Here is a 21,436-nt window from a genome sequence, read left to right as displayed (position 1 = left end):
TACAGTCAACCTTTTTAGCAAAAAAAATCAAAATATAAAACTTTTATACATTTTTTTTATAAGAGCATATTTAAATGTTATTTATGTAATTATAAGTATAATTAAAAATAAAATATAAAATTTTGCTGCAGGTTCACTTAATAATACAACTTTAAGTGTAACATTTTTTTATGTTTTAAATGTTTCTACGAAGCCAATACATTATTAATTTTTTGTTTTGAAAAAGTTTTCATTATCTTTGTTTTTTTCTTTGTTGCCAAGTTTAAAAGTAGTATGTAAGACATAGAAAATATTTCTGATATTTTTATATGATCTCAAGAACCTTAGTGTTTGTATTTCTTGTAAAATTGATATACAATGTTTACCCTAACCATTTGTTTTGCAAAAACATATTTACTTGATAAGATAAGATAAGATATTCACACGTATTTTGCCTATCTTGGTTTTTTAAATTACTATCATTTACTATAATTGGTTTGATAAAGATAAGTTACTTTATTTTTATGAATAACTTCTAATAACTGCTAAAACAGTAAGTGTTAAAAAATTTTTTTGCATTAAATTACAAAAACTAAAAGTTTTAAGTTTACAAATAGTAAACTTAAAAGCCATCAAGTTTGAGAGATAGTTTAAATCAGCATTCAGTTTGTTTATAAACTGGTAGTATTTTAGTTGTAGAAAATTTTTATTACTAATGTTGTGTATAAGATATGAACTTATATTTAAAGTTTTGTTACTGTATCTATTAGTTTTTAATTTGGAATTTTTTGTTTTTTCAAATTATTTAAAGTTGTTTGAAGACACATAAGTTATATAACACGACATTTAATGGTCTTATTTGAATAAAAATTGATAACACAAAAAAAAAAATACTACATAAACTTCTTAGATAAATTTTGTCCAATTGGTTTACATATAAATGCATGTAACTTTTGCTATGTAAGTAGTTCAAGACAGTTAGTAAAATTCTTATTTAGAAGTTTTTAAGTTTAATTTAATTTAAAAAATAGTTTAGGAGTTATTTTAGACACTGTTTAGCTTTTATTAATTCTTTATATTAAAAAAAAAAGAATAAACTATGTTAGAGAACAATGTTGATGTTAATAATATTAAAGTATTTACTAACTGTTTTTATTAGTGTAGCACATTTTAAAACTTTTTATTTTTTGCATTATAAACAGTTTAACAAAAACATTGGTGAAAGTCTACAGAACCGAAGACTGAATCTTCATATACCATGAGACAAGCTTAAGTTTACAAGGTTTGATCATACCAATTCGATCATCAGACCACAAGTTTTCGGTAGAATGAGACCTGATGATCTGAGATCTAGTAGACTGAGACTGACGTCACTAATCAATGCCATCAAATGGTTGCTTCTTGCTTGTTTGTATAAATCGTTTGTAGATTTAATACTGCAAGTTTTCTGTTGTGACTGACTAATGAGTCCTAATTAGGACGAAACCGGGCTCAATCTTCCGAAAGCTTGTGGTCTGATGATCGAATTGATATGATAAAACCTTAAAAATAGTTTAAGGCAATTAACTTTAAAACTTATAGTAAATTAGATGTAGTTTAGATTAGATAAAAAATTAAGTTTAATTTTAAATATTGTTTGATTGCTTTTAACTCTTTAGTTCCTTGATGAAAAAAAGAATTAACTTTGTTAAAATTATGTACCTAACATTTAAGAATTTATTAGCTGTTTTAACAATTGTACTAAATATTAAAGCTTTCAAAAAATTTAATGGTCGTCAACTTTGATAATTAACTTGAAAAAAGTTTTTATTGTTATCAGTTTTTTAAATTAATAAAGTTGTTAATTTATTCAAAAAAAAAAGCTTTAACAGTTGTTACAGCAATATAGGTTATATTTAGAAAAGTTCAAGTGGTTGTTAAAAAAAGTCAAAACTTTATTTTAATCCCTTTTTAAGGTTTTGATATTTTTTTCAAATTCTAAAGATAATAATTTACCTTTAAGACTAGTGTCTTAAAGTTTGAAAATAGATGCACTTTGATAAAGGTTTTACAAACACAACTTATGCAGTTTACCAACTTACTAAAACACTAAAGTTTTTTTACCAAAACACATGAAAGATTAGAAAAGAAACATGATGTATGTTTTTCAACTAAGCTGGCTGAAAACTTTAAAATTTAAAGGTTTTAAGTTATAATTTTTTGAATCGGTAGTTTCTATTTAATCAATTTTAGTTAATGGATATTTGAATTATATTATTTAACTATTTATTGTTATTTCATCTTTTTTAGTTGAGGCGGTTTTAGTTAATGGATGTTTGAATTATATTATTTAACTATTTATTGTTATTTCATCTTTTTTAGCCAATATACTTAAAAAAGTGTTTTATCTATTGAGCAAGTTATAAAACGTATTTTAACTAAACAGAACTAAAAATATACAAGTGCATCTTTTTTTGATTGACTGGATTAACTTCGTCGCTGATGTGAACTAGACGTCCCACAAAGCTTTCATCATGTCGTAATTGATCTTGTGGTCCAGCACACTGTCTCCTTTGTAATCCTCGTGATTTTCTACAAACCGCCTCATCTTCTGCGCCATGGTCAGCGTCTTACCGGAGGCTATATCACTCAGATGACTCATGTAAGCGTCTAGCTTCGTCGAAGTGGCTTGCGTGTAGCTTTCTTCTTTCAAATACTCTCTGGCGAGGCCTATCAGACCGACGAAGTGTTCTCCGTCTCCGTTCATGATTTGGTCGGCGGACATCAGCACCACTTCTCCTTTTTCTTTACTTCCTACTCTGAGCTTACTGGGGAAACTGAACTTTTGGGTCCTTACAGCGTCCCTCATTTGCGCCTTGTCCATGTTAGAGTGATGCCCTGACAACGGAGTGGTCAGATCAACGTCAAACTTGGCGAAGGCCCTGACCAAAAGCACCACAAACGCGGCAAACGCGGCGTTCTCGAAATCGGTCGGTTGAATTTCCATGACTCTGAACTCGCACCTCCAGCCAATAGGAGACTTGGGTCCCGGAGACGGCTTAAACCTTATTGGGTGCCACGTAAAGCAATTCATCACTTCATAGTTAGCATAGCTCTCCTCAATGTCCGGGTCTAGCATGTCTTCCGAAATTAACTCCGGATCTCGTACCCACAAATGGGCCACATGCTTGGACACAGCCTCATCGACGCCTTGAGAAAGGAGAAAATCGTAAGCTTCACGATCGTACGAGGCTTCGACGTCGTTTAGCTTTAGATGCTCTTTAGACAAGTACATTGCTGCCGAGTCCCACCGCGAGCTCTTAATCGTTTCCATTTCTTCCTTCGTCCTTTCGTCGTGGCACTGAATCATCATGGTCCACCTAGTGTCCACGTCCGACACGAAGCCGCGAAAAAAAGGACTTGAAGCGCTCATGGCCATGAGGACGGGTGATATTGCCACGAGCTGGTCGTAAACTTTCTTGCACTCTTCTAAGTTTGCCAATTGAACAGTAGTTTGAAGACAGGCGCTGGAGAAACCGATGCAGGTGCTATCCATGTAAATGTGGTTGTCCAAGCATGCGTCCTGGTCTTCTTTGTTAGGGAAATGTTCTCTGAACGGCATCTGAGTGTTCTCGTCTCTGTAAATTGGAACGTTACACACAAATTTTGACCCTTTTCTAAGCAACATGTTCCACAGAATGACTCTGTATGCCGGGTATGTACAGGTAACCTCGTCATGGAAAAAAATCGACTTTGTCATCGGGTTTTCTGGTCCTACTTCTAAATAAGGTATGGTGTAGTCTTTGCAGCCGATTAGCGGGTATGTGGTCATGGTAACCATTTTCTCGTTTTCACCCAAAAAGCTGTTTATCTGGTCCCTTCTCAACTTCATGTTGCTTTCCACTTTGACCAGGTCGTCCATCGTATCTCCAAAAGGATGACCCGGAGAGCTTTCTGCCATGAACTCTCCAACTTCCGGCTTCCAATCGATCCTACTTTCTTCGTCCAGAGTCTTGTTTAATTTTTCCAGTTTTTCCAGAACTTCAGTCCCCTTTAAAACCAACCTGACAGTTTTGTTTTCATCGTCAACCTTGACCATCATCTGCTCGACCTCGTCACCCCACTTGAACGGGTAATCCCCTTTACCCTGCATTCTTCTGTAGTTATGCACAAACTGATCCAACCCCTGCTCTTTTAACTTGGGGACGAGGTGAACATAATTTTCCCATTTTAAATACTCAGGGTTTTGTTCAAACACATTCGTTCTCACTCTAGACATAAGGCTATGTTTAGCAACTGGGTTTTTATTTGTAAATTCAAAACCTGTTGTTAAAAAGTTTTTGAAAGTTAGAAAACTAGCAAAGTTATATTTATAAATTAAAATTTTAGACCTTACGGTAAAAATCCCTTTTATGTGCTTAACTATATACTTTTTTAACATAAATAGCTTGGCTTAAACGATTAAAAAAATCTAATACGAGATATGTTGAAATTAAATTAACTAAATGGTTTAAGTAAAAAAACAAGTGTATCTGCAAACAAATAAGTTCTATAAACGTCTGCTTTGTAAAAAAACTTAACGTAGTAAATTTTAAGGTAATAACAATTTTTTTTTAACTTACAAGTATCATTATAACAAATAGTAAAGTTTTTAAACACAATAACACTTTTAAATACAACTGAATGTTTTGATTTTTTACCATTAAGAAGAAATATTTTTTAGTACATCTTTGGCATAAAATGCACTCCTGTATCTTATTGGAACCAAAAATTTACAATACTGAATTTATGATATTTTATTAAAAAAAGATAATATTATTTTAATATCATTTAAGAGATTATTACTCAACTAAATGTTTAATAAAATCTGTTTTTTTGTTCATTAGACTTAGAATAGCGCATTTTTTTATTGAAAAATTAGATACTAACGACTGTTGTGTATTAAAAGAACAGAACTTGTAGAAAAAGTCTGTAAGGAACGAATTTCATGTAAAGTATAAGTTTTTACCTGTGTTTAATATGCGTACCTTATTGATGTCTTTCCTGTACCTTATTTTTAGGTAAATCGTAGTTTTAAAGTATATTTAAAAAATTGTTTATTCAAATTTAGCTTATCAACATAAGCTTTTTCATTAAAAGACATTTTTTTCTTAACATTTGAAGTCCGTTTTTTAATATAAACTTATGCTAACTGTCTAAAAATAAAATTAAAGAAAAAATTGAAACTTAAAGTTGCAATACAAATGAGTTACAAGTTTTAGCATAAATACTTAAATATTAACATAGAAGTAGTCTAACAAAAAAAACAGCACATGTGTTTAAGCTTAATAATAAGCAATCATGTGTTAATGTTTTTGGCCTAAGTTCTACTGTTTTAAATAATAAAAAACTATTTAGCAAAAAATAATAACTTTAATTGCAAAAAAAATAGTTTATATGCATATTTTTTCTTTAATTTTTTTAATTTTTTGACATAATTAAACTTTCTTAATTTTATAACATAAAACTTTTCATTTAACGCAACTACAAACATAGTAAGCTTTAAACATAGTATATAGCCTGTAGCAACATTTTGACAGAATATTTCCAAAAATAATTCATAACCACAAATACGTTTAAAAAACAGTAAAACCTATTCTTTTGTACTTATTCGTATCTTCTTTTTTTCTTTTTAAAAGTTTTTAATACTCTAATTTACAACTGAAAAGCTTTAAAAATAAGTAATAACAATAATTTTCGTTGTTGATAATTTTATGTAGCTTTTTTTAAACCAATATCAATATAAAATAATGTTATTTTTGAAACTTGTTTGACCTAAAAAAAAATTTATTTGCAATAAAATTCTTTTGCAATTCGTCATGAGTTTAGCAACATAATGCTGCAATTTCTGTTGCCGTTTGAGTAAAAACAATAATGTTTTCAACATTTTTTTCTACTTAGTGTCTTTTTGTACAATAAGACTTATTTGTTTTTTTCAAAAAAGTGTACTTTGATGAACGATTTAAGTTTATAAAATAATGTTATGTAAGCTCAAACTTTACAGATACTAAAAGTTAGATAATCGTATGTTAAAACAATTTTTACAATATTTTTCACGATTTTTAGCTTAGTCAATAAACAGTAACAATTTTGATTAAATATATCCGTTTTTTTTTTATTCTTTGTAGTTCTCAATAGTTTTGTTTACGTGGAAATTAATATCATTTTTTTAATAATCGAGATAAATGTGTACTTGTTTGAATATAGTACGTTATATACGTTCTTAATTATAGAAAGGTTTTGTAATATAAAAAAGTAAATGTCTGTTGAAGCTGAAATTAAAGCATTAGTTGAGTCCTCCAAAATTGGGAAACAGCTGAAAGAAAAACTGATTGCCATTGGAAGCAAGAAGGACAATGAATTTAGTTGTTTTCAAGCTGAGATGCTTAAATTGAAGAAAGATTATAATGAAAAAAGTAGAATTATTGAAAATAACATTGATCAGATTCAAAAAGATGAATTCAGCAGTAAGAGAATAGACAATATAGAAAATAGAATTACAGAATTACAAAAAAGTTTCTCAGAATTTAAGTCTGATTTTTCTTCTAAATTTAACAAGTTTGAAGCTAAATTCTCCAAATATGCTGATGCTATGCAGAAAAGTGAACCAACAGAAATTATCACAAACATTAGTACCAAATTAAATTTAGTAGCAGAAAAAATAGATGCTGAAAATGAACAAAAACTGAAAGAAAAGAAGGCTTTAAATGTAATAATATTTAACATTCCAGAAAGTAAAAATCCAACTCATAATGCACTAGAAAGTTGCAAAAATGATCTTAAAATAATTCAACAAGTATTAGGAGAAAATAAAATGAAAAAAGAAGAATTTAAGTCACTTTATCGAGTTGGTAAAATTGCAGCTAACAAAATCAGACCAATTATAGTCAAATTAAATAATTTAGCATCCAAACACAGACTGTTAAGACTGAGAGATTTGAAAATGTTTAATGGTGAAATTGAATCAAAAGTCTACATCAACCCTGACAGAACTCTCTTGGAAATTGAAGCTTTCAGAAAATTGAGAAAAGAAGTTAAAATAAAGCAAGCCATCGCTGATGAGAATAAATTGGACATAAAATATGTTATAAGGAACAACAAGATAGTTGAACTGACAAAACAGCCCTTTCGTTACCGCTCCCAGGACATCTGGGATTAGTGGAGGAAATCGTGAGTCAACGGGTATAAACTTATTAAGTGATAGGATTAATTTTAACACTAACAAGTTTTCCTATATAAATTGTAACAACAACTATTTAAAAGTTTGTTACACTAATATAAGATCTGTTTTAAATAAATTTTATATTTTAGAGAACTATATAAATTTGAATAACATTGATTTATTTTTTTTGACTGAAACATGGTTGACCAATAAGGTCAACGATGCCACAGTGTGTCCTTTTAACTATAACATTTACCGAAGTGATAGGTCTAGTAGGGGTGGAGGTGTTGCTATCCTTTTCAAAAATTCGCTTAAAGTTATTAAAGTTAAAAACGATTCTATCTCTACTAGCAACATCAATTTTGAATACCTATGTGTAGATGTAATTTTTAAAAAGATGAAATTAAGATTTTGTTGTGTCTACCTTCCTCCACTGTCTGCTAGATGCGCACTGACTGTTCAAAATGTAATCAAAATGATTAAAATGGTTTTTCCAAAAGAGTGTTCTTTTTATGTTCTTGGTGATTTTAATATGCCAAATATAGATTGGAGGATTCCTAGCACAGATTTCAATAAACCCCATGAGTGTTTTCTTAATTTTTGTACAGACAATTTTTTAACCCAAGTAATTGAAAATCCAACCCATAAGAATGGTAACATTCTTGATCTCATAATTTGCAATCATTTTGGTCTAGATAGAATCATATCACACTCAACTAATTCTCCATTAACAAACACTTGTGACCATAACTTGCTTTCACTAAAAATTAAAATTGAAAATAAAATAGTACCTATTGCTAAAGAAGTCTCATATGACTATAAAAAAGCAGATTTTGAAAGCATCAATGATTTCCTGTCAAAAATTAATTGGACCTCTTTATTTAAAAATTCAGAAAATCTCCAGCATTTATACGATCAATTCATCAGCTCAATCCAAATCTCAATCAAACGTTTTGTTCCAATTTTTTCTAAAAATAACAAAAGTAAAAAATATCCATCTCATATTAAAAAGTTATTAAAAGAAAAAGCGAATCTATACAAAAAAAGTAAGACAAATAAATCACTTTTGATAAAATACAAAAACAAGTCTAAAGAATATCAATTAGCTGTTAAAAAATACAACTTTGAATATGAAAACAAATTCTGCAAAAACCCAAATTTAAAAAAGTTTTATAGCTACGTGAAATCTAAACTTAAGTTAAATAATTCCATACATCTCTTATATGATAATGATAAAAACAAAACAGTAACCTCAGATTTTGAAATAGCAACACTTTTTAACATAAATTTTCAAAAAGTTTTTAAAAAAGACGAGAGTTACCAGTCTTTTAAGCTACCCCAAAAGAATTGTAGTAAGATGCAAAATTTTTTCATAACCTATGAAGACATTATAAGTTCAATTAACCACTTAAAAGATAAAATCATAAGAACGCCAGAAAACATTCCACCCTATTATATCAAGCATGTTATCCAATCAATAATATTTCCACTTTCATTAATATTTAATTGCTCTCTAGAACTATCTGATGTTCCTAAACAATGGAAAACATCTTTTATTATTCCTGTGCACAAGAAAGGTAATATACACGATGCATTAAATTACAGACCAATATCTCTAACAAGTGGCTTTTCAAGAATTTATGAACATATTGTATCTGTAAAAATTCTCAATCACCTCTTTGATAACAAATTATTAACTAACAAACAGTTTGGTTTTGTTCCAAACCGCTCATCAACCATTCAACTGTTAACATGCTTACATTCTTGGTTAGTTCCTTATCTCAAAAATGAATTTACTAAAGTAGTTTATACGGATATTCAAAAAGCCTTTGATTCAGTATCACACAAAAGATTATTAAAAATTTTAAATCAGTATGGGCTACATGAAAGCTTAATTGATTGGTTTGATAACTTTTTAAATAATAGATCACAAAGAGTACTCATCAATAATACGCTTTCTGACTCTTTAACAATCTACAGTGGAGTACCACAAGGTGGTGTAGTTGGTCCCCTTCTCTTTTTAATTTATATTAATGATATTTGTTCAAACATTGATATTAAAAGTGAGTTAAGCTTATTTGCAGATGATGCCAAAATCTTTAGTCAGTCAAATACTTCATTACAACTATCTTTAGATAATATTTACATATGGTTAAAAACAAGAAAACTAAACTTAAATCCTAGCAAATGTAAAATTCTAACCATTAACAAAAAAGAATCTTCTCCAACTGACCTCTTAATCAATAACATCAAGTTACCAGAAATTAAAGTTTTTAAAGATTTAGGAATTTATATTTCCAAAGATTTGAAATGGAATGAACATATCAACTATTTATATAAGATTGCAAAAACTACATGTTATCAAATATTGAAAAGTTTTAAAACTAATTCTGCTTCAATTCTGACAAAACTATTTAAAACATACGTTCGCCCTAAACTTGAGTTTAGTACCCAAATTTGGTCACCCCATTTAAAAAAGGATATTAACAAAATTGAATCTGTGCAAAGGAGTTTTACCCGTCATATTTGTAATCGTTGCAACATATCTTACACGTCATATAATGATAGAATGATTAAATTTGGATTGAAATCACTGGAATATAGAAGATGGGAATTTGATTTATTAATTCTTTACAAAATTATCAATGGCAAACATAAAAGTTTTTTTAACCAGTTTTTTAATTTTTCCCAAAATAAATATCAACTAAGAGGAAATAATTTGAAAATAAAATGTAAACATGATTTTCAAAACAGTCAGTGGCAAGGCGCATTTTTTCACAGAGCAAAAGCTATGTGGAACAGACTACCTCAGGATATAGTATCTTGTGAGAGGGTAGAACAATTTCGTTTAAAGCTAAAAATATTTGACTTAAATACGATAAATACCAGTAAAATTAACTAATTTTCCACTGTAACAAAAGGAAAAATATTCGTTTCCCTACGCCTCCCCCCTACAAACTATTAGTTTACTTATATATTTTGTAGTTATGAATATTGTTTTATAAGCCATGATTTTAGACAAACTTCTTTACTGTGTGTACTAAGTAATATATAAATTTGAATTTTTTGAACTGAATTTTCAATTTAGTTCATTTGTTTATCATATTGTGTTTAACTATGTGTTTCCATTTAAATTATGTTTGTATAGTTATATATGTATAATTTATCTTAAAGTTTTGAATATAAGTTTATTTTCTTTTTCTCTTTTTGTGTGTCCTGTTTAAGTGGCTCAGGTTTTGATGCCTGAGTCCAACATTGCACAATAAACAATATAATAATAATAATAATAATAAAAGTGGTAACGTTTAATTAATTAATAAACCAGCCTTAAAATTATTAGCCATTACAAAAAAATTATTTAGAGTGTTGTTATGCTTTGTAGTTCTTAGATACTTTGATTGCTTTGTTTTACATAGATTAAATGAAAAATTTGAAATAACTATTTCTTACAAGCAAAGTTCATCAACATATTTTTAAAGCTAAACTTTTCACTTGTTTGTTCTTCATAAAAGTTTTTACTTTGGGTAATCACATTTAAACTGTTACATACCAAAAAACTACATTTTAAAATCTTGTTTTTGCTTGCAATTTTTTGTTTTATTGCGATAAAGTTTAAAAATCGGCAAAAAGCTAAACTAAAAATAAACCAAAACTAGATAAATTTCCAGTTGTTTACAATTCATAATAAAAAGTAAAACTTTCCTTAAACTGGTCACATTCATAATTGTTATTAAAGTTATGAAGAACGTCTTGAATCGTTTTGTATGCTTTATAATTTAATTATAGTTTATTAAAAATGATTATGAAAACTAGAAAAATACTACAACTTCAAAATAAAGCTAAAACTTTATATGTTTGTTTTTAATAAAAGTAAGTACGTTTTTCCATTTTTTCCAATCAAAAAAAGTCTTCAACGGTTTGTTATGCTCCATAATTCGTAAAATATTTATTCAGAACAATTAGAAAAAAAGACGAAAAGGTTATTTTTATAAACTTAAGTTTAAAAAAAACTTTATTTGTTTCTTATTGAAAAAAAACTCTATCTTTTCATAAGTCTTACAATTCTTGTTTAAACTAAACAAAAAACATCTTAAACGGTCACGTTTGCTTTGTAATTATCAGAATCTTAATTTAAATTGAATAAAAATCCTACAAAATACGTTTTTCAGCCCTAAAAACAAGCTAAGATTGTGCTTGTTCTCCTTTTACAAAATAAGTACGCTATTATCTTAATCAATCATGTTTATAACTATCTTCAACTTATTTTTAAACGATTTTTATGCTTGACAACTGTTAGGTATTTTACAAACGTAGAAAATTAAAACTGATATTATATTTTCACAACCCTTTAAATGCTTGTTTTCAAAAGATAATTACATCTTTTTCTTTAACCATAAACGCTTAAATTTCTTACTTAATCAAAAGAAAAACACCTTTAAAACTTATTTTGATTTTATATTTTCCAAAACTTAACTTAGAATGGTTTTAAAAATATAATTTTACATTTCTAAAGGTGCCCAAAGGAAATCATGGTTGGCAATAAATGTTATAAAAAAAGCTTTTATACGTAATGATTCAATCGTAAAACTTTAGTAACTTATTAATAATACCGTTATAATTGGTAACGTAGTTCAGACCATGGGACAGCAGCAAAGTACGGCAGGCAGAGCAAAAGTCTGCGAGGTACTTTTCGAGTTAAAACATACTTTTATAAAAAACACAAACAGTTAAACAGGTAAAATATTTATATACTTACTAGTGTTTTGTTATTTTTTAACGGTTTTATCATGGTTTTTGTTTGAAGTAGTGTTTTCTATCGATTACAAACTAGAGTCTGCAAAATATTTTTTATCTTTAGTGCGGTTCGCAACGAGCAACTTAAAGAAAGAAAAAAACTGGCTCGCGAATTATGGTTCCGAACAAGGCTTCCGAACTATTGATTTAATACATATAAGTAATTGATTTATTATCTAGATCGAAAGTTTTTTATTTTCTTTTTTGATTCGATTAATACTAAATGGCCTTTTGGCTTCTAAAAATATAAACTAGAGTTTAACTTTAATAGTTTTTGTGATTTATTTCCGACAAATCATATATTTTATATTTAGATGAGAGTTTATGCAACTTTATTAAGTATTTGCATTTTTATTAGAAGTTGACTTAATCAATTTTGTTTTAGAAAGTTAAAGGTACTACTGGAAAGAAGAATTAAAACCTTATTGTAAAAAAGTACATATGAAAGAAAATCTATGAGCTTAGACTAAAGCGATCATATTAGCTTTGTTTATACTTACATAAAAATGTGTATATTTTTATAAAAAAAAAAGCTTTTTTTATTTAACAAGAATCCAAACAAGGTAAATAAAAAAATACTCTTATACGTATAAGAAAAGTTTTTTAAGTGTTAAACGAAACTTAGAATTCCTTTGTATAATAAGTGAGTTGATAAAATTGTGCATGTATTTTATTAAAAATTAAGCAGAGGTATTTTTATTTACTGCAAATGATAAACAATTAAAAATTTCTGAAGGTTTATGTTAATAAACAACTAATGCTTTAGTAAATTTAAGACAAAGACTGTCGAAATCATTAACATTTTTATCAGTTAGTTTGCAGAATCGATGCATTTAAAGATTGCAAAAACAGATTAAAAATTTATGAAAAATTCATATATAAAATAAACATCCCACAAAGCTTTCATCATGTCGTAATTGATCTTGTGGTCCAGCACACTGTCTCCTTTGTAATCCTCGTGATTTTCTACAAACCGCCTCATCTTCTGCGCCATGGTCAGCGTCTTACCGGAGGCTATATCACTCAGTTGACTCATGTAAGCGTCTAGCTTTGTCGAAGTTGCTTGCGTGTAGCTTTCTTCTTCCAAATACTCTCTGGCGAGGCCTATCAGACCGACGAAGTGTTCTCCGTCTCCGTTCATGATTTGGTCGGCGGACATCAGCACCACTTCTCTTTTTTCTTTACTTCCTACTCTGAGCTTACTGGGGAAACTGAACTTTTGGGTTCTTACAGCGTCCCTCATTTGGGCCTTGTCCATGTTAGAGTGATGCCCCGACAACGGAGTGGTCAGATCAACGTCAAACTTGGCGAAGGCCCTGACCAAAAGTACCATGAACGAAGCAAACGCGGCGTTTTCAAAATCGGTCGGTTGAATTTCCATGACCCTGAACTCGCACCTCCAGCCAATAAGGGACTTGGGTCCCGGAGACGGCTTGAACCTAATCGGGTGGTAGGTGAAATTGTTCATCATCTCGAAGTTGCAGTAACTTTCCTCAATGTCCGGGTCTAGCATGTCTTTTAAGAGTAACCCTGAGTCTCGCACCCACAAATGGGCCACATGCTTGGACACAGCCTCATCGACGCCTTGAGAAAGGAGAAAATCGTAAGCTTTACGATCGTACGAGGCTTCGACGTCGTTTAGCTTTAGATGCTCTTCAGACAAGTACATCGCTGCCGAGTCCCACCGCGAGCTCTTAATCGTTTCCATTTCTTCCTTTTTCCTATCGTCATTTATCTGCATCATCATGGTCCACCTAGTGTCCACGTCCGACACGAAGCCGCGAAAAAAAGGACTTGAAGCGCTCATGGCCATGAGGACGGGTGATATTGCCACGAGCTGGTCGAAAACTTTCTTGCACTCTTCTAAGTTTGCCAATTGAACAGTAGTTTGAAGACAGGCGCTGGAGAAACCGATGCAGGTGCTATCCATGTAAATGTGGTTGTCCAAGCATGCGTCCTGGTCTTCTTTGTTAGGGAAATGTTCTCTGAACGGCATCTGAGTGTTCTCGTCTCTGTAAATTGGAATGTTGCACACAAATTTTGACCCTTTTCTAAGCAACATGTTCCACAGAATGACTCTGTATGCCGGGTATGTACAGGTAACCTCGTCATGGAAAAATATCGACTTTGTCATCGGGTTTTCCGGTCCGACTTCTAAAGGAGGTATGGTGTAGTCCTTGCAGCCGATTAGCGGATATGTGGTCATGGTAACCATTTTCTCATTTTCACCTAGAAAACTGTTTATCTGGTCTCATCTCAACTTCATACTGTCCTCAATTTTGACCAGTTCGTCCATCGTATATCCAAAAGGTTGTCCCGGACAGCTTTCTGCCATAAACTCTCCAACTTCTGGCTGCCAAATAATTTGATGCTTCTCGTCCAAAGTCTCGTTGTACTTCTCCAGTTTTTCCAGAACTTCAGTCCCCTTTAAAACCAACCTGACCGTTTTGTTTTCATTGTCGACCTTGACCATCATCTGCTCGACCTCGTCACCCCACTTGAACGGGTAATCCCCTTTACCCTGCATTCTTCTGTAGTTATGCACAAACTGCTCCAACCCCTGCTTTTTTATTTTAGGGATTAAAGGAATAGTTTTCTCCCACGTATAGAGATCAGGGTTTTTTTCAAACACATCCATTTTTTAACTACAAGACTGAGTTTAGCAACAGAATTTTTATTTTTTTTAATCTGTTGTTTAGACTTGTTTTGAGTATTCTTTGTAAAGATTTATAAGATTTAGTGTTTTAAAGTATATATAAAAAAAATTTTGCTAAGTAGAACATCATTTAGTATTGTTTGCCGTGTCTAAGTTTAATTCTAAAATGTAAGTTTTATGGCCATACGTACAGTTGTTTTTAATAGTTTTTATAATTTATGTTGTATATCTTTGTAGTGTTAAGCTATAATTTAATATTACTTTTACATATACTAAATTTAAGTATTAGCTTGTTTTTTATTCATTTTATTGTTGCTTTCAATATGTTAAAAGGTTTTGTAATTTAATAACTAGAGCTTAGTTAATATTTATCAACCCACTTCGATATGCTTTCTTAAGTAACGATTTGCTTTTACTTTAAACATGTACTACCCATAATATACGTACCGTGTACGGTTTTTTTTTTTTTTTGAATTTTAGTAGGTTATCTTAATATATCTGCTTTTTTACAACTGATTTATTCTCTCAAACTTATTTTGTTTTAATACTTAATACTTTTTTTTACTTAACTTAGTTTTAAAGTATAGTAGTTTAATTAAAAGTTTATTTGTAATAAAGTTTAACATTATTTTCTGTTTAAAAACATGTGCACAGTTTTGTGTTTTAGTTATTTTGAAAAATTGAAATTCCAGAATCGGTTTTTAAGGATTAAAAGCAAATTGCATATAGTTTTAGCTGCCAGTAAAAAAATATTGATACAATTAAAAAAGAGAGTATAAAAAGAAAACTTTGAAAAACTTTTAGTCGACTCCAATTTTTTTTTTAAATACAATTAAAAATACTATTTTATAACTAATTATAGCTTTGAATGAAATATCTCCTTTAATTTTGAGTTGAGAACCGTAAATGTCTGATTAAATTAAAACCTTAACATAGTTTTTAAATAAACTATTTTTAACCCTAACGGTTATTTTGTTTTTCATGTGCTTTATTACGAATATAAGTAGCTTTTTTTAAATGCTTTTTACACAAAAAAAAACATAAAAATATTTAAAACTTATTAGTTTTTACAAAATAAATGTATTGAATAGTAATTAAGTTTAAAAAAAAACATTATAACGCCTGTTTTCAAAAATTAGTTATATAAGTATTTTCTGAAAATCTGCTAGCTGTCTAACAATAAAAGTTCTAATTTAATTTTGTTTTTAGAGTAAAAATTTTTCAAACACCTGAGTTACAAAAGTTAAGAAATAAAGAGTTGTAGTTTTAAAAAATTTACATAGTAGTTGTTATAAATAAATAAAAATATACAAAGCTGGCAACATAATGTAGTAATTTCTAATGTTACTTAACAAAAAACAACTTTATTTTCTAAGAAAATGTTTCTACTTAAGTCTTTTGACTGTTTTTGTCTTAAAGTCTAAAAAAGAAATAATTTTGTTAACTAGTTACTTTAAGTTTGGAGTAAGCCTAAAAAAAAACAACTTTGATAGAGTACATTTTTGGTATATAATATTTTTGTAAGTTAAAAATCAATAGCGATAGAACTTAGAAAAACTTTTTGAACTTATATTTGGGTCCAAAAAAAAATTAGCTTTGATAACTTCTACTATTCTAACTCAATAATATAAACTAAAATAACTGTTTAGATAAAATTAAAGTGTCGCCTCTACGTTCATACTAAGTTTTGATAAAAACAAGCTTTGTAATACACAACATAAAGGTTATGAGTTAAATAAAAATAGTTCAAACTAGAAAATGCTAAATACTACCCAAAATAAGTTAAAATGTGCCCACTACTACCACTGTCAAAAAAATATTCAATTGACCTAGTTTAATGGTAACGCACAAAACATTGATAACGTGTGTTTTTAATCACGGTTTACTTCGGGTCTCAGAAAAATATTTTGTCTTTTTCCACTTACTTAGAAAATCGACCGATACGATTGGTTAGGTTTACATTATTTTTATAGAAAAATGTGAAGGTTAGTTTATAAATTATGATTAATTGATTAATTTAATACAAAAATTTATTCTAACCGGTTAAAATTCTACACTCACTTACTCTCTCGATTAACAATGGCAAGAAGTAGAGCGTGCAAAGCTGCTTCATTCCGCATGTAGCAATAAACTATGAAACATTCCAGTAATAAAAAACACGCCTACAACTCAAATAAACTTTCGTTATTGTAGTTTTTTGTAAAACTTTTAAATATTGTTTCTTATTTCAATTAGAGTTTAAAGTTTTATAGTTTTTTGATGTTAATTTTTTAAACTTGTAACTAAGTCAAGTAAAACTGTTCTGTTTAGTTTTATAAAACTTTCCACACATTAAGCTTTATAACTTCCTTTATAACTATGCTGTCTATAAAGTAAATAAATTTTACTTCTACTTTTGAAATTATCAGTACATTGAATTTTAATGTTTTTATTTACAAAAACTTTGTTAGCTTTAAAAAATTTTTAAGTCGTAAAAGTTAGTTACTAAAAAGATAACCTGCAACCGGCGACGTACTTTACAGTTAAAAGCGTACTTTTTGATAACAAGAAAAAAAAAATTGTGTCAAAAAATAAAAATTTGGCGCTTAATTTAATAATTGCTATTTATAACGAGTTTTTGTATTTTTTTCACATTTTTTTTATTGATTACTGCAACTATGTTAGTATAACTGAACATATTATCTATACAATGTGGCCCGCAAGTAATTTTTTATAGGAAATTTAGCCTGTGACTTACAAAAGGCTGTTAAGTGCTGATTCCTGCACTAGACATTGTACATTTACTAATTTTACCTGCAAAAACTGACTTCAATCAAGTTTGCAATATTTATTTTGCAATAGTAGAGCAGCTTTTATTATTTTTATTCATAAGTTAAAATTTAAAATTACGCATACGGTGATGCAAAAAATATTGTAGATTAAATTTATATTTTACCTCATATTTTCTTCCTCTAAAATAAATTAGATAAAAGTATTACTTTAAACATAAGTTTTAAATTGTTTTGATGAACTTGATTGTAAACATATAAAAATTAAATAGTAATATTTTAACTAATCGATATTAATAAAACTAGGTAAAACCTAATCTGATTGCTATGCATTGTAGCTAATACATTTGTGACATTACTTGTTCGAACTTGATTAAAACCAGATGGCTTGTAAAAATGCAAGTTACATGTTTATTTTAATAATTTTTAAAGTTTTTTTTTAATCAATTCATAAATTCTTTTCTAATACCAATTTTTGCCGTGTTTGTACATTTAAACTAGCTATTTGAAAATTCAACGGAAGTTAAACTAGTCTACTTTTTTTTTGTTTACTTAAAGATGTTGTTTAATGATAGAAAATTAACTACTCTAAAACATGTACTTGAAACAAACAGTATAAGCTTAAACTAATGTAATCAAATAATCTTTTTTTATGTTTAGAAATGAGAATGTCAGGTTTTGTAAAATGTAATGAGGTTAATCCAAAGTATATATTTTTAAAAGTTATTATTAGTATGTTTTTCGAACATAAAAAAAAATTAAACCAGGTATCAGCAACCTTTTACGAGCAATGGCTAAAGTAGGGGTGGGCAACGTTTTTTAATCAACGGCCGGATCTGGAAAAGTTTAGTCTTTGGCAGGCCGGAGCATTGCGATTTAGTTATTTACCGGATCGAGTATCCGGATCAAGCCGGATAATGACTTTTTAGATCCGGATCCGGCCGGCTCTTTAAATCAAGATCCGGATCCATTTGGATTCTAATTTTTAAAAAAGTTTCGGATCCGGCCGGAATCTAATTTTAGGGATACGGTTGATCACTTTTTTTAATCCTTCAAATTAACAAAAATTTCTCAAGTTTGACAACTTAAGATGTAGATTGAGAAATGTCAGATGTTTGTATAATGTCTATAAAGAGAATTGGAATGGTGATTGACAAAGGTACGTATGTAAAATATCGTACTAAAATATAAACACTTTGCTTGCGATAACTTTACAAAAATATATTCCAACTAATTTAGAGCAAAACAAAATATTAGGACAAAATGGTGTATTTATTAGTACACATTATTTTGAAAAGTCATTTTTGAACATGTTTTTAAAATCAAGTTCTTACAGCTTTAATTTGTAAAAATATGATACAAAACTTTATAAGCATTTTGTTATAATAACCCTTTGCGAGCCAGTCACTTCGCTCGCGGGCTGGTCATTTTCATTTGCTGGCCCAATCCTATTAAAATTCGAAAAAACGGTTAGGGGCCGCTTATTTTCACTCTGCGGGCCGTACGTTGCCCACCCCTAGCCTCAAGTTATTGGATAAAGATCTTTTTCGGCCATACTAAATTGAAAAATCTTTCGCGGTCCATAGTACTTTCCAAAAATTTTATATTAATATAAAAACACTTAAAAGCAAACCTGAAATGAAATAAACATTATATCGGCAGTATAGTTCACTCATAGGCGAAAATAAATTCCAAATTTTAAATATAACCAGGTACGTTTAAATCTTCTCATTTTTAATTTTTGAGCTATAAAGACACATTTGACACACGGTTACATGACTTTTCAAATTCGGACAATTCAAATTCCGACAATTCAAATTGTTAAAAAAATAATAAAAGGACTATATCTCAATAAGTAATATAAATTTGAAAAAAATATAAAATACATATGTAGATCTTAAAAATATCTAAAGCCACCTTTTTTATTTTTCAACATCTAAAATACTTTTCAAGATATTTTAAAATTAATAAAAACAACTATGTTTTTTACTTTATATAAACCATATCTCAAAAAATATTTAATGTTTTAGAAAAAGAAAAAAATGGCCTGTAGATATTAATATAATTTACATATGTATTTTTTTATTTTAGACTAATATACATTACTTTTTTTTATTTTTAGTCGTTTGAATCTTTTATTAAGAATTTGAATTGTTGGAGTTTGAATTGTCCGAATTTGAATAGTCGTGAGCCCTTGACACACGGACCGCAGTTTGCCAACCCCAGAATAAAAACTTTTAAACAAACTTTTAACAAATAAAAGTTAAAACTACTTTTACCTTAAAAAACCGATAATAATTACGTGACCGCGTATTCAATCATAGTTTACGCCCAAAGTATTTCTATAAAGATAAAATATTAGCTGCTTAAAACACTCTAAAAGCTTTGTAGCAAAGAAATAACCTTGAGTAAACTAATTAAAAAAGGCTGTCAAAAACATTGAGGTTTTTATTAGTTATTAAGCAGAACAGATGATTTAAAATATATTAAAACAAAAAGAAAGTGTATTATTCTTATTAAAGTATATGAACTAAAATATCTACTAAGTCGTACTTTGATTTAGTTGATTTTGTGGTCCAGTTCTTTTTTTAAAATACAAATAGCGTTGTAACAAACTCTTAAAGAATGTCAACATAATAAAAGTGTTGTATTTAACTAATTTTGCAGCTTTTAAACGACTTTTCAAACTTTTCAAACAAATTGAATGAACCAACGTAAGATATTCTTTAAACCTCGAAAATCAATGGGATAAAAAATTCAAAAAAATCATAATATAATTTTTAGCCAACAAAAAAAAATATCTAAATATTATCGATGAAATTATTAATCATTTATTTTTTTTTTTTTGATTTTTAGTTCCAAAACAAACTAGATAAGACCGTTTTTTACTAAATAAAAAAAATTATCAGCTACTATTTGATCTGAAAAAAGTAAGTTTTTTCTCAAAGTAAAGTACGAATTTAGTGTAAGGTACGCACTTTTGCTTTAGTACACTTACAATTTCTTTTCACTGTTTTTTATTTGGAAATACCTGTCATATTTAAAACGTACTTAAAGAACAATTTTTATTCAATTTATCAGTATTATCAGTATCAAAACGTAGTTTTTCTTATTAGTTTAAAAATGGTTAGTAAATTTATATTTAATGTTCTTTTAAGTGTCTAAAAACAATTTTTTTTAATGGAATTTAAAAGTCTTAAAAAAACGAGCTGAAGTTTTAGTATAAAAATTTTTAGAATGATGTTGTAGTAATAGTGAATATAACAAATGTTAAAGATAAAGTTTATATACTTATGTTAAATGAAAAAACTTGTAATTATGTATAATTTTTTTGAAGGCTACTTTTTTTTTTAAATTGGTAAATAGTCTAATAAAACCGAACAACTTTAGACGGAAAATTCATAATGTGTTCTTATTTTATATTTTTGTCACTTTTTTTTTACTTTTACTTACTTGAAATTTCTTTGTTTTTGAACATAAAATTAGCTATTAACGTAATAAAGACAAAATACATCAGAATTCGACAATTAATTAGCTTGTAGCTATTCTGTGATTAAATTTTTTCAAAAAAGATATTTTATAGTCATTAACTCGATTAGTTAAGAATAACTTAAGTCTTTTTAATTATTGTTGTTTTCTTTTTGCTTGTTAAAAGTGCTATGTTAAAAGAGTTTTTTATATATGTTATGCCTGATGTAAAAGATAAATGAGATATACTGATTTAATGTTTAGTTGGTTTTTTTGTTTAATTTACTAAATCCAAGGGTTTAAAAATACATGCAACTGTATTTAAGCCACGTGCTCAAAGTACCTCAGTTTTAAAAAAATACTAGGGTTTCTATGAAAAACATGCAAAAATTTAAAATTTAATAAAGTTAAAGAAAAATGAATAAATTTTGATAAATATGTTAGTTGATTTTTTTTCTAAAGAACTTCAAAATACGTTTAAACTACGAAAAAAGCAAAAGTTTGTTTTAGTTTAATCAGCTTTTATTTAACCGTTGAACAGATCAAAATTTCAAATAAGCAAAATGCCTTGAAACCGCCTTGCTTGTTTGT

At 28.6% G+C, this 21,436-nt stretch overlaps 3 pseudogenes; all 3 read right to left on the bottom strand.

Annotated features, from left to right (window-relative positions):
- Positions 1 to 1,786: 1,786 nt before the first annotated feature.
- Positions 1,787 to 4,275, bottom strand: LOC145834219 (glutamate--cysteine ligase catalytic subunit pseudogene; annotated as a pseudogene).
- Positions 4,276 to 12,724: 8,449 nt separating this feature from the next.
- On the bottom strand, positions 12,725 to 14,168 carry LOC145833293 (glutamate--cysteine ligase catalytic subunit pseudogene; annotated as a pseudogene).
- A 36-nt stretch (positions 14,169 to 14,204) lies between these two features.
- LOC145833292 (glutamate--cysteine ligase catalytic subunit pseudogene) lies at positions 14,205 to 14,591 on the bottom strand (annotated as a pseudogene).
- Positions 14,592 to 21,436: the final 6,845 nt, after the last annotated feature.

The sequence above is a fragment of the Thalia democratica genome, chromosome 4 (assembly GCF_965202585.1).
Source record: "Thalia democratica chromosome 4, ktThaDemo2.hap1.1, whole genome shotgun sequence".
Lineage (NCBI taxonomy): Eukaryota > Metazoa > Chordata > Thaliacea > Salpida > Salpidae > Thalia > Thalia democratica.
The sequence above is the reverse complement of the archived record's forward strand: the minus strand, read 5'-3'. Positions and strand labels throughout refer to the sequence as shown.